This window comes from Girardinichthys multiradiatus, chromosome 6 (genome assembly GCF_021462225.1).
Source record: "Girardinichthys multiradiatus isolate DD_20200921_A chromosome 6, DD_fGirMul_XY1, whole genome shotgun sequence".
In the NCBI taxonomy this organism is placed as follows: Eukaryota; Metazoa; Chordata; class Actinopteri; order Cyprinodontiformes; family Goodeidae; genus Girardinichthys; species Girardinichthys multiradiatus.
The window spans coordinates 5,568,732-5,582,246 of NC_061799.1; the positions used below are offsets into that span (position 1 = coordinate 5,568,732).

Sequence of the window (13,515 nt, forward strand, 5' to 3'; positions counted from 1 at the left end):
AGAGAGTAACTCACCCTTTTGTGTGTTCACCCAGCACACCTGTTAAGCTGGGAGCATCAGGGTTGTGTGGTAAACTTTTCCAGATGGTTTCTCTTTGGCATGTGGACAAATGCTTCAGCATGGACAATATTTTTTACAGCCAGTTGAAGAGGAATCTACTGGGGACTGCTGACCGCACCATCTTCTCCAAGCACCATCTTCTCTGTGTATCAGCTGTGGAAACCCTGGATTCAAAGTCTCTGCCCCTACACCTCTCCGCCTGACCCGCCCCATGTCACTCTGTTCTACAACCGTTGTCACACTGAATGGTACCAGGATTTGTTTAATGAAACAGTAGAAGGTAGGACATGGTTTATTTAATCCAAAAATATTTATGTGGCTCCTGAGGGTGTGGCTGCAGCAGTTGATTTAACACCTGACCAAGCAGAATGGTATTTAATGTCAGATGAAGCTGTTCCTCATGTTTCTCTTTCTTTGCATCCTGAGCATCAAGCTAAGGAATTGGGAGGAGTGGTAAAGCACTCTCTGGCAGCTGGGGACTGGCAGGACACCTCAGTCACCAACTTAAGGTATCCTAAAAGCACAGACACATACTGTATAAATGTACATCTACTGATGAAGTTCTGTTGTAGTATGAGATGCACATACATCATCCTGGAAGAGAAAAAACAGATCATCCCAAAGCTGCAGCTCTTTTGCAGAGCCTATCTTATCAGTTATGGGCCGAAGGGCCCACAGATGTAGGATTAACACCCTGCGCCCCAGTTTCTATTCAGGTTGCATCTCCCTCGCTTATTTGGGTTCCACAGTATCCGCCCAAAAACTAAGCTCAGGAAGGCATTAGAGACACCATTGAAGGCCTGAAGGCAGCAGGTGTGTTAGAAACCTCAGCCTCAGCATGGAACACACCCATCCTTCCTGTAGAGAAAAAAGGTACTGGAAAATACCGCATGGCACATGATTTAAGAGCAATAAATTCAGTTCTGGTGACTTCTACTGTTCCTGTCCCAAATCTCTATGTTGTTCTCTCCAACCTTGAACCTTCACATCAGTGGTACACATGTATTGATCTAGCTAATGCTTTTTCTGTTTGCCATTAGCAGAAGAGTGCAGAGACATTTTTTCTTTCACCTATTGTGGGGAGCAGCTGCGCTTCACCCGTCTGCCACAAGGGTTCGCCCTTTCCCCAGGTATATTTAACCAGGTTTTGAAAGATGTGTTACAGACACCACAGAACGTGACTCTAATTCAGTACGTGGATGACGTACTACTGGCAGCATCCACAGCGGAGCTCTGTTTGCAATCTACAGAACTCATGCTGAGACATCTGCATAAACATGGATTCAAGGTCAGTAAAAAAATAAACTACAAATAGCAAGGAAGCAAGTTTCCTTCCTGGGCGTAGTTATTACCGCTGGAAACACGAGCATGTTAGGTTCACATAAGCAACGTATTTTAACACACCCTAAACCTCTTAGGTTGAAAGACATGCTGTCATTTCTGGGCCTTACAGGCTACAGCAGGAACTACATCCCAGGTAACACCGATCTCACACAACCCTCATAGACCTAGTCAGAGAACAGGACATGCGAAATCTCAACAATGTCTTTAATTGGACACAGGAAGCGGAGGAAGCCTTTATTGTGTTAAAGCAGCTTCTCTCCAACGCGGCAGAACTTAGGCTCCAAGACTACACCACACCATTTTATTTGGATGTATCTGTAACAAAACTGGCAGTAAATGGAGTTTTGTTTCAGAAAAAAGGGGCAGAGAGGAGAGTGCTGATGTACATTTCAGTAATGATGGATAACATGGAAAAACGCCACCCACAATACACACAACATGCAGCAGGGTTGGCAAAATTAATTTAAAAAACAGCTCACTTAGTGATGGGACACCCTCTGAATGTTTTAACAACTCACACTGTGGTGGCATACGTGAACTCACAAAGTTTCACCATGACAGCTCTGAGACAACACAGGCTCAGCAAAATCTTGGAGGCACCAACATAACCTACACTCACGAGGGAATCAACATGGCGGATGGAATAACACAGGAGAAACTACATCGATGTGAAGAGCTGGTTAGCAGGACAGAAAAGATAAGATCAAATTTAGAAGCCAGTCCCCTTAAGGGACCTCAGGTGAGACAGCTGTTCACAGATGGTTGTTGTTTTAGGCATGATGCAGAAGGACTTAAGACAGCAAATCTGTGGTGAAGTGTTTGATAAATTATTACATTCCCAGACATGGTTTTCCAGCCAAAATAAGATCAGACAATGGCACCCACTTCAAAAACGAGGAGCTCAGAGAAGTGGAGAAATTTTTGGGACTTAAACATTCCTTTGGGACGGTGTACCATCCACAGTCCCAGGGAAAGGTGGAAAGAATGAATCAGACCCTCAAAATGAATTGGGTCACAGCCTTACCGTTAGCCTTGATATCTGTAAGAAGCTCTGTGAATCAGAGGCATGGTTTAACTCCACATGAACTGCAGACAGGGAGACCATTTCCAGGTCCCCAAACCAGGCTACCATTTCTAAATGAATGTGAACAGTCTATGTCTCATCGTGATTATTACAGATCTCTCCACAGTCTTGTTGCAGCGTTCTCTAAACAGGTCCCAGCAGAACCAGAGACCAGAAATGGCAACACCACCTCGGAAGCTCAGTGGGTCCTGGTGAAGGTGATCAAAAGGAAGTGGTCAGAACCCAGGTGGACCGGTCCATTCCAGGTCACAGAAAGAACCTCACATGCGGTGAGACTCAAGGGTAAAGGCAACACCAGTGTGCGACAACAGAAGCTCCACAGAGATCCCTCGATGAGGTCCAGGAAAACTTAAGAGAAAATACCGGGAAGGAAGATCAAATTTCTCACACCACTGAAGGGGCAGAATAATCCCCAGGTGTGAGAACGCAAGGCTCCTGGTCAGTCTACACCTGGGAGCTGAAGAGAAGAAAGAACATCAGGAGAAGAGGCAGCAATGATTGAGTTTCCCTCTCACTGAAAGTGGTAGAGTTTTCCCTCCCACTTGTAAAATATTGAAAAAAACTGAACTAAAACTTTTGTATCTCTATTAATTTCTTTTTTTACAGGTATCAAAGATTATATTACTCACGAGTATTACCAGGAATAATCATGGGGAGCCAAAGGGTAGGACCAAAACCCTCTAAGGGTTGGGTCATGGGATGTTTGTGTGTCATATCTTTTTGCATTATTACAGTGATTTTGGGTTTGTTTTGTCAACTTCCATTCCAGACATGCTCTGACAGCCGCCAAACTGAGCAAATGTTCAAACGCGCAACCAATAAGGGAAGGCTTCTCAGCATCCCATCATGATGCCACTGTTAGAGGTAGACGGTGATGATGAGGAGCAGGAAGGCATGCTGAAGATTTAAAGTTGCTTCCAATATAATCTGTGGGCATTTTAGGGTGAAGTCTTAATTGAGACTTCAAAAGGGGGAGATGTTGGAAAATATTTAAAATACTTAATAGGGTCTGCATTGCTAAGCTCAAGTTAAGTTTAATAATGTGTGAAATTAAATGTACTGTGTAACTTAGTGGATTGCTCAAAACAGGTGTGTGTGTGTGTGTGTGTGTGTCTGACTTGGCTGTGGTCAGCCGGCACCAGTGAAGATATTTCTGTACATGTCTGAAAATAACAGCCAAAAGTAGAATAGCAGGAATGTTGTGAGGGTCGAACAGACAGCTGAATGCCAGGTATAAGAGTTCAACTGACACTCAGCTAAAAACATGTGTTTTTTCTTTGTAATTGTACACGCCTTGCTTTTGAATAAAAACCCTGTCTTTGGGGAGGAAAAGTCACAAGTGGTGACTTAGCTAGAACACCTCTCCTCCGGCCGGGGCAACTGAAACTGTGCAGACTCTGTGTTATTTAGCTTTATCAAAACAAACGAGCACGCAGGAGTTTCTGGGGAACAACTCCAACACAATCTATGATCTATGGCAAGGACATGACATTAAAAGACAAAATCACATGGACTAAGGAAGGAGAAGTAGCATTCACAGAGCTAAAAAATCTGCTTCAAACAACAGTCACCTTAGCACTGCCGGATTATAGCCAGCCTTTCACACTTTGTGTAGATGCATTTAAGGGTTATATGAAAGCTGTATTAACCCAACCATTTGGCTCCAAAAACAGACCTTTAGCATTTTATTCTAACAAATTGGACTCTGTGGCATCTGGATTTCCAATTTGATTGCAGAGCTGCACAGCTGCGGCAGAAGCTGTGAAGCAGACAGCTGAAATTGTGTTGTGCCACCCGCTCACACTGAAAGTTCCTCATTCAGTGTCACTTGTATTGCTACAAACCTCACTTCCTTTCTTGACTTATGCAAGGCATATTACGTTGACCTCATTGTTACTCTCACAACCAAATATAACTCTGCAAAGATGTGTTCCATTGAACCCTAGCACATTAATTCCAACAACAGAAGATGGAAAACCACATTTTTGTAAAACAAAGGTTGAGGAAGATACAAAACCTAGGGAAGATATCTCTCAGACACCTCTGAAAATAATATTTGTAGATGGATCAGCATCAAAAGATGAATATGGAAAAAACAGAGTTGGTTATGCAGTAACCACTGAAACTAAAATTATAGAATCACAGGCCCTGCCCCATACATGCTCAGCACAGACTGCAGAGCTGTATGCTGTAATCAGAGCTTGTGAATTATATGAAGAAAAATCCTAACCATTTATACAGACAGCCAATATGTATTCGGTTCTGTTCACCATTTTGCCAAAATATGGGAAAATAGAGGGTTCAAAACATCATCTGGAACAGAATTGACACATTTTAATCTGTTAAAACGACTGCTGTTAGCTATCCAGCTACCTGCAAAAATAGCGCTTTGTAAATGTAAAGCGCATCAATCTGATGAAACCATGGAAACAAAGGGGAACACCTTTGCTGACATTTCTGCTAAAATAGCTTCGAGGCTTCCCCTCACTTTGAAAATGTCAGATTTCCTATTTATAGATACAGATGTGCTGAAAGATTCACAACAATCTGCACCAGCTGCAGAAGTTAAATCTTGGCTGAATAGAGGGGCCATAAAAAAAGATTACATTTATCATTTGGAAAATAAGCCAATATTACCAAAGAATTTATACAAGACGGCGGCCCATGCGACACACGGGGTTTCCCATGTGTCGAGAGGGGGAATGATTCACTTAGTAAATCTACATTTCCATACCATAAATTTTTCTGACTATGCAAAAAACGTTTGTAGATCATGTATTATCTGCTGCAAACATAATCCACAGGGAAACATGAGACCCAAAAGAGGCCAGTTCCCAGCAGCAATTCTTCCCTTTCACACGATACACATGGATTTCATAGAGTTATCATGGTCAGGAGGAAATAAATATTGTTTAGTGGTCATAGATGCATTTTCAAAGTGGGTTGAAATATACCCTGCAAAACACTGTGATGCGCTCACAGTGGCAAAGAGTTTAGTTACTTCTTCCCCACATATGGTATCCCACAAATCATAAGATCAGATAATGGGACTCATTTTGTAAATAATGTAATAGAACTGTGCTCTAAAGCATTAGGGTTTCAGTTAAAAAACCATTGTTCTTACCACCCACAATCTGCTGGGCTGGTTGAACGAACAAATGGAACAATAAAAAATAGATTAAGGAAAACAATGGAAGAAACAGGGAGGCCATGGCCTGAATGTCTATCTCTGGTTAAATTATGGATGAGAATAACTCCAAATCAAACTGGTCTCACTCCATTTGAAATAGTACATGGCAGACCTTTTCCATTGCCATCAGAAATGGATGACATAGGAAAAGCACAGCAGGAAACATCATTAGCTGAATGGATGAATAAAATGTTACAAACAAAAGAAGTTTAACAAAAGACAACTGTACTTCTTTGTACAAAAGAAGTACAGTTGTCCAGTAGTATGCCAGTAAATTCTGCTCCAATTTCACAGAACAACCTGAGGCCTGGAGACCTGGTCCAGAAAGGACTGGAGCACCCCCTTTTGGAAAGGGCCATACCGCGTTCTCCTGACCACACCGACAGCTCTGAAAATCGCAGAGAGACCATCCTGGATCCACAAGAGCCACTGCAAGCTAATATCACCGTTACAGGAGCCAAACCAACCAACGGGGTAACAGGGGAAGACCGAGTACAAAGGGGCTGGTGACCTATAGGGCTCAGCATCTCAAACCGGTGAAGAAAACAACTGACCTGTGCCCAACTTAGCATGGCTTTTTGTAACATGTGGACAGGACTGATAAGCCTGAGCCTAATTCTGGTAGCAGGACTCTTTCTCTGTTTAAGGCAGGATCCACAGGATGCGACATCACACGAGAAGAGATGGACACCGGACGGCTCTCATCTCAGACCCCTAAAGGAAGGAGGAGGACATCTGTTTCTGCAAAATTATTGGTATCGTTATGTTTATGAAACAGCTAAAGCACAAAACAAAACAGACTGTTATGTATGTTCGACATGCCAGTTCATTCCCAAGGCCCTACAGTGTATGTGAGAAAAATGATTTTCACAGAAGCAGCCTGTGCCTTCTCAGTAGGACTCTGGGGGTATGCGAAGCGTACATATTTTATTGTTCGCGGTCAGAACCTGACGAAAGGAGAAGGCATCCAAGTGGTTGGTAAGGACAACAAAACATACACATATTACAACAATTCTCTTGAATATGCATGTGACCCACATAACTGTACATGTGACCCCAAGAAATGGCAGCCTCTACACATCAGTAATAAGGGAAGAGCCACACCATTCGAAGCACATGCCAACGGAAACACATTACACCACGATTGTTTGAGTAGAGAAAAGGAAAATGATTCTTCTATCTATATGGGTAACACCACGCAGTGTGGAGGCACATGGGTCCCCAAAGGTAATAATCAAAATGGAACATACTGGGTCGAGGGGGTAGCTTGGTTATGCGGGAATAATGCTTATTTCATATTACCCCCGAATTAGTATGGGGTGTGTGCTCCAGTTTTCACATCTGACCACACTCTAATACTCAGTAAGGTAACGATGATATCCACCTTCCCCAAAAGGCTAAAGAGAGACATAGAAATGAAACCACACGACCCTATCTGGGTAACTAATGTCCCGGATGAATTTAAGCTTTGGCCAAAAGGAGATAAAGTGACACTATCTCTCCTTCCTTGGCTAGGTGTGGGCAAACTAATGCTGCGTGTGGAAACTTTAAGCTACCGATTAGGGCTGTTTTTGAATACCTCCATAATAGTAGAAGAGGGCCAAAACACAGAAATGAGTGCTATGCGAGCCATGATAATTCAAAACCGCATGGCTTTGGATATTCTAACAGCATCAACGGGGGGCGTTTTGCTGAACAACACCTGTTGCACATATATCCCAGATAATATACATTCTTCAGATATAACAGGAGCACTGAATAACCTGCGTAACCTGCAAAACGTCATGACACACGACCACCCGACTCCCAGCTCCTCTTGGCTAGACTGGATGCTCCAAGGGGGATGGATGAATTGGGTTAAGATTTTCTTACTCGCCATAGCAGCATTCCTGATCATCCTGTGCACCTTGTCAATATGTATTATCCCATGCTGCAAATGCTTGGTAAAAAGGATAGAAACTCAATCAGTCACAGTCGCATATGCAGCATTGATTCAAGTCGACACCACACTGGACCCAAAAGCAGATGACTATGATGACATGTTGTAAATGAATATATCTTCAATGCCTGAGTGTATTCATAATTGTACTTAATTAACTGACCTTATAGCAGAAAATCGAAAGAAGTTGCTGTTTAAGTGAAATGAGAAAAGGTGCAATGATGACATGAACAAGGCTTGTTTTAATTCTTTTACTTTTATTACATTTTATTTTCTTTGATTTGTTATATTGTTTTACTCTACCAGGATTGGTGGTCGCCCACAATATAATCTGCTTTCCATCCGTGGGTTTGTGCTCACACAGAGTGTTTTCTTTTACATGTATCTAATCATGACTTTATTCGTGATGAAAAAGGGGGGACTGTTAGGGTTTGAAAACTTTTGTATTGTTTATCACTCATGTCTGCTCTAAGTGCTTTTCCCTCCTACATGCCACAGAAAGGTAGATGGGGAGAGGAGTGAGTTATGCTTTTATCAGCAGCATCTAGGGGCTATTCGTACCAGGTCCCCACTTTCCCTCTCTGTTTAAAATCAAGACACATGAACCCTAACCTTTCTGACCCCCCACACACACACACACACACACACCCTGAATGTTTGTTGAACTGTGTGTGAACCAGCATGTATAAATAAAGAGAAAGGGGTGCCAACACTTTGTAGTCTGCACTGCAGAGTGTGAGCTACCCTTGCTGCAAGTAAAACGGACTCTGTATCGTTCCTTACCTCTGAGTTGATTGAATAATACCTAACACGTGGACCCAGTCTCCACAGCCATCAGAGTCCACCTGATCAGATGGAGAGACAAACCTGGGAAACTCCAAGAACCCCTTGGGACCTCTCCAGGTGAAAAACCACAAACCATTTGTCCAAGGTTCTTAGGTAAACTGAACCAAAATGAACATGCATGTCACCTATACTGTCTCACCAGTGTAGGAGGACGTGTCAAACTGAGTTTCCATTTTAAAACAGGATCAGAGATCAACCTGATGTGCTCAACTTTGTTTGAGGAGGTGAGTAGAGCCATGCTCTCCCTCATTAAACTGAAGTTTGTGATGTAAGCATCACCAGCCACACTCAAGACCGATCGTGCATCACTAGTTGAGTGGAGCTGGACATCACACTCAAAGACATGACTCTGGTGCACCCCATCTATATGTGCACTTTGAACACAGAGCCTTTTCTTGGCTGCCAGGACCTGCTGGACAGGCTGCCCCCTCTCATTGACTGCCACCAGGACCAACTCTGGGTCCAGGTGGAGCTGCCAAAACCCCTGGATGCAAGCAGCAAACCATCATTTGTGACCAACCAGGTGTGACCAAAGGTTTCGAACCCCGCCAGATTGCCTACAGGTCTAATAGATCATATTGGTCTATGCACAGACCAGATAGCTTGTCTCGAATACCTTGTACTTGTAACAATGACAAAAAAGGACATTCTATTCTTCTATTCTGTAAAGTTCACTGCAAAATGATTTGATTCATCAGTTCTTCGAAGACAAAGTGGTCATTTCAAAGGCACGTTTAAGGATGATTAGTTATGAATCAGTTGAGATCTGCTGCTTGTCTCTGGTGGCCTTTCATCCTGATCACCTAAATCCATCCTAATTTACCCACCTCTCTTCTCTTTCCATGCCTTTTCCTTACCTCAAAGGATCTAATTTCTGGAGACATTCCACGTTCTTACTAACGGATGGCTTTTTTATGAACAAGGCTCAGTGTCACAGTGTGGATTTGCGTATTCTGTTAATAACAAGATGAGTCACGAGCCATACAGCACCTGTTCTCCCATAATGAGCCAATTGTCCATGAAAACATTTAATAGGTTTTATAGCCACATTATCGTCAAACACTTTACAAAAGAAAGAAATAATTTGAAAACCTTTGCAAATATTCTGTGTTTTCTAAATATGTTAAGTATTCATACCCTTAAAAAATTTTCATTTTTTGTCACATTAGAACCACTATGTAATAAACTTGGATTTTATGTGATACGTCAATACAATATTGTGAAGTCGAAGGAAAGCAATTAATGTTTTTCAAAATATTTTACAGAACAAGAGGCTGAAGTTTGAAATGTGTACTCACCCCTCTTTACACTCATGCCCTTAGATAAAGCCCAGTAGAAACATCTAAAGAAATAACCTTTTTAACAAAGTAAATAGAGTCCACGTGTGTAATTTAATCCCAGTATAATTGCAGCAGTTTTGTGAAGGCCTCAAATATAACATTAGTAACCAAACAGCATCCTGAAGACCAAGGAACACAGTAGACAGGTCAGAGAGAAAGTAGTGGTGATGTTTAAAGCAGAGTTAGGGCCAATGCATACTCCACAAGAACAGGGAAATTGGTTCCTTAACTCAAGGCTGCAAGGACAACATTCTTTTTGGCCAGGACTTTTCACACTGCATAAGAAGTCAAACTCCTAGGAAGTCTTCATAGGTCTCTACCACTGTAGCACACAACTTTCATATTTCTCTGACACCACACACAACAAAAGTTTGGCCCAAAACATGCATGAGAAATAAGTTGCAAGAACTCCAAACCCAGGGCTGCAAGAAGAGAATGATGTCATTTTGTTTGTGCACCTCGGAGAGAGAGAACAACTTTGTATATTCTTGAGGAGTATGTATAGGCCTTTAGGTTATAAAACTACCTCCCACCCTATGAACACCTCACAGAGCTCTGTTAGTGTCATGAGCCACAGCTGTTTGTGTTTTTGTTGTCTGTTGAGTTTATAGATCCTTTTAGTGTTGTATTTAGGGTTTTTATAAATTAGTTGTGTTTCCATTCAGTGTTTCCTGTGCCTATTATTCATCCTTCCCTCAGTTCCCTGCTCAGGTTCTCCCCCAGCTGCTCTGCATTCTGTTGATTGTACTCACCTGGTTTGCATGCCACAATCACATCTCTACAGTATTTAAGCTCCTTGGTTTCTTTCTCTCACTGCTAGATTCTGGCATTGCTCCTGCCCTGGTTCCTGTTTTTATTCCTGGTGTTCTGTGGGTTCCTCAGTTTTGTCATTAAATTCTATCTCCATCATTCGTCTGCCTCTGCCCTGTTTCCATGTTTCTCCTCAACAACCACCTTACATTACAGTTCAATCATCATCTCAAAATGTAAAGAGTATGGAAAAACTGCAAACTGACCGAGATTTGTCAGTCCACCTAAACTAAGTTGTGTAAGGAAAGAGTTAATCAGAGAAACATTCAAGAGGCTCACAGTCACTCTGGAGGAGCTGCAGAGATCCATACCTCAAGTTGGAGAATGTGTTGAAAAGCCAGCATGGTGAAATATAGTGGTTAGGGATGAACGATGTATCAGCATTAAAACCCTCCTGTTGTCCTTGGGTCAAAATGACCCGCCACTGTGTTAAAACCCCCCAAAAAATCCACTAAATGCTATTTTTTTTACTTGAAATTTTATGACTTTTCCTAGATTGGCCTCAACAATAGAAAAAGTTAAATGTTGCTTTTATTCACATTTCCATATAAGCTGTACAAAAAAAGGTACAAAGGTGGTCTTCGGGTCAAAATGACCCGTGAGACAAATAGAGTTGAAATCAAGGTCACAGAGTTATTTACAAACCACAGAATGTTACAATGTTTTAGATGTGTCTCAGATCAATCAGTAGCAGAAGTAAACAAGGCAAATCAGGTGGTGTTCTCGCAGGCTTCAGAAGACCACCTGTTTATTTCCAGAGGTTATAAAGGTGCTGCAGATAACAGGATCCTGAATTCTGTCTGTGCTGAAGCCATGAGTGTGCGTTATACTGCTCAAGACCCTGTAGAGCTGATTTTCTCAGATGTCCAGCAAGACAACTCTGATTCAGAAGAGGAAGTGGAGGATGTATCCGAAGAAGAAGATGGGGAGGAATACAACCCAGAGCATGATGAATCATCTTCAGAAGAAGAAGAAAATCCTGAAGCTGAAAGAGAGACTTTCCTTTCAAAAAATGGCAAAATAACATGGTCCTCAGCAGCATATGACCTACACGGTAGGCATGCAGAACAAAACATCATAAAGATGACCCCCGGACCCACAAGGTATGCCATTTCTCATGCCCATGATATTGTGTCTACATTCTACCTGATTATCACACCAGCAATAGAAAAAATTATCCTGGGGATGACAAATCAGGAGGGTTTTTGCAAATATGGAGACAGCTGGAAAAAGATGGATGAGATTGACCTGCAGGCCTACTTAGGGCTGCTAATCTTAGCAGGTGTATACAGGTCCCGAGGTGAGGCTGCAGCTAGTCTATGGGATGGTGAGAGTGGAAGGCCAATTTTCCGAGCCACAATGCCACTCAAAGTCTTTCACACCTATTCAAGACTGCTGCGATTTGATGACTGTGAGTCAAGACCAGCAAGACGTGTGACAGACAAACTTGCAGCCATAAGAGAGGTATGGGACAAGTGGGTGGAGTGGCTGCCCTACCTCTACAATCCAGGGCCTGACGTAACAGTGGATGAACAACTGGTTCCATTTAGAGGTAATCTGTTTTCATATTTGTAATAAAAGTGATTTTCACTATTGATTTTTTTGACTGTTTTCTGTGACACTGATACTAATCACTGATGTTAATGTCTTTTGTCCAAAGGTCGTTGTCCTTTCCGGCAGTATAAGCCCAGCAAGCCAGCAAAATATGGGATCAAGTCATGGGTGGCTTGCGATGCCAAATCAAGCTATGCTTGGAAAATGCAAGTCTATACTGGGAAGCCGACCAGTGGATGCCCAGAGAAAAACCAGGGATGCGAGTTGTGCTTGATGTGACAGAGGGACTGAGGGGTCACAATGTGACATGTGACAATTTCTTCACCTCTTATGAACTTGGACAGCAGCTCCTGATGAGGAGTCCGAGTTCGAGTACAGTTCGAAAGAATAAGCCTGAGCTCCCACCTGCACTGCTTGCGTCAAAGGAGAGAGAGGTCTTCTCCTCAAAGTTTGCCCTCATGTCCAACACCACTCTAGTTTCCTACCTCTCAAAGAAAAACAAGAATGTAATTCTTCTGAGCACACTGCACACAAACGGTGACATTAGTGATCGTGAGGACAGGAAGCCAATCATCATCCTAGACTACAACCGCAACAAAGGAGGTGTGGACAACTTGGATAAGGTGATTGGAACATATAGCTGCAGAAGAATGACTGCCCACTGGCCCCTGGTCATCTTCCACAACATCATTGATGTTTCCTCCTACAATGCTTTTGTGATTTGGAGAGAGATCAACCCAGCCTGGATGTCTCATAAGCAGAACAAGAGGAGGTTGTTCCTGGAGCAGCTAGGAAAGGCACTTGTAACTCCACTCATTGAAAGAAGGAAGCATGTCCCCCGCACATAACCCTCAGCAGCAGTTGTGAAAGCTATTCAGAGTGCAGGAGCTCCTGATCAACCTGAGGATCCATCTGCCACAGCCACTTCCCCAGCTAGGGCAAGTAAGAGGAAGAGATGTCAGTTCTGCCCTCAAAAGAAGGACTGTAAAACACATACTGTGTGCTGCAGGTGTAAGAAATATATCTGCAAGGGCTGTGCACTTGTATACTGCCCTACATGTGCTAATTAGTTGAATGGGTTGTGTTATTTTTCATATTTGTGTATTGTACATTGTCTTAAATTGTTCACTGGAGAAAAAAAAATTTAACTGAGTCATTGGAATGAATAAAAATGTATTCAAAACTCCTTTTTGCAAATTTTTTTTCTTTTCTTAAGTGAAGAGGGAAAACTCAAGTATTCACACATTTTGAGCTCAATGACAATATGCAAGATGAAACTTGGTGTTTAAAATTCAGTTAAGCTGTTTATATTGGGGGTTTAGTGAAGATGGGTCATTTTGACCCAGAG

At 42.4% G+C, this 13,515-nt stretch overlaps 1 pseudogene; it reads left to right on the forward strand.

Annotated features, from left to right (window-relative positions):
- The first annotated feature begins 11,426 nt into the window (after nucleotides 1-11,426).
- On the forward strand, nucleotides 11,427-13,015 carry LOC124869784 (annotated as a pseudogene).
- Nucleotides 13,016-13,515: the final 500 nt, after the last annotated feature.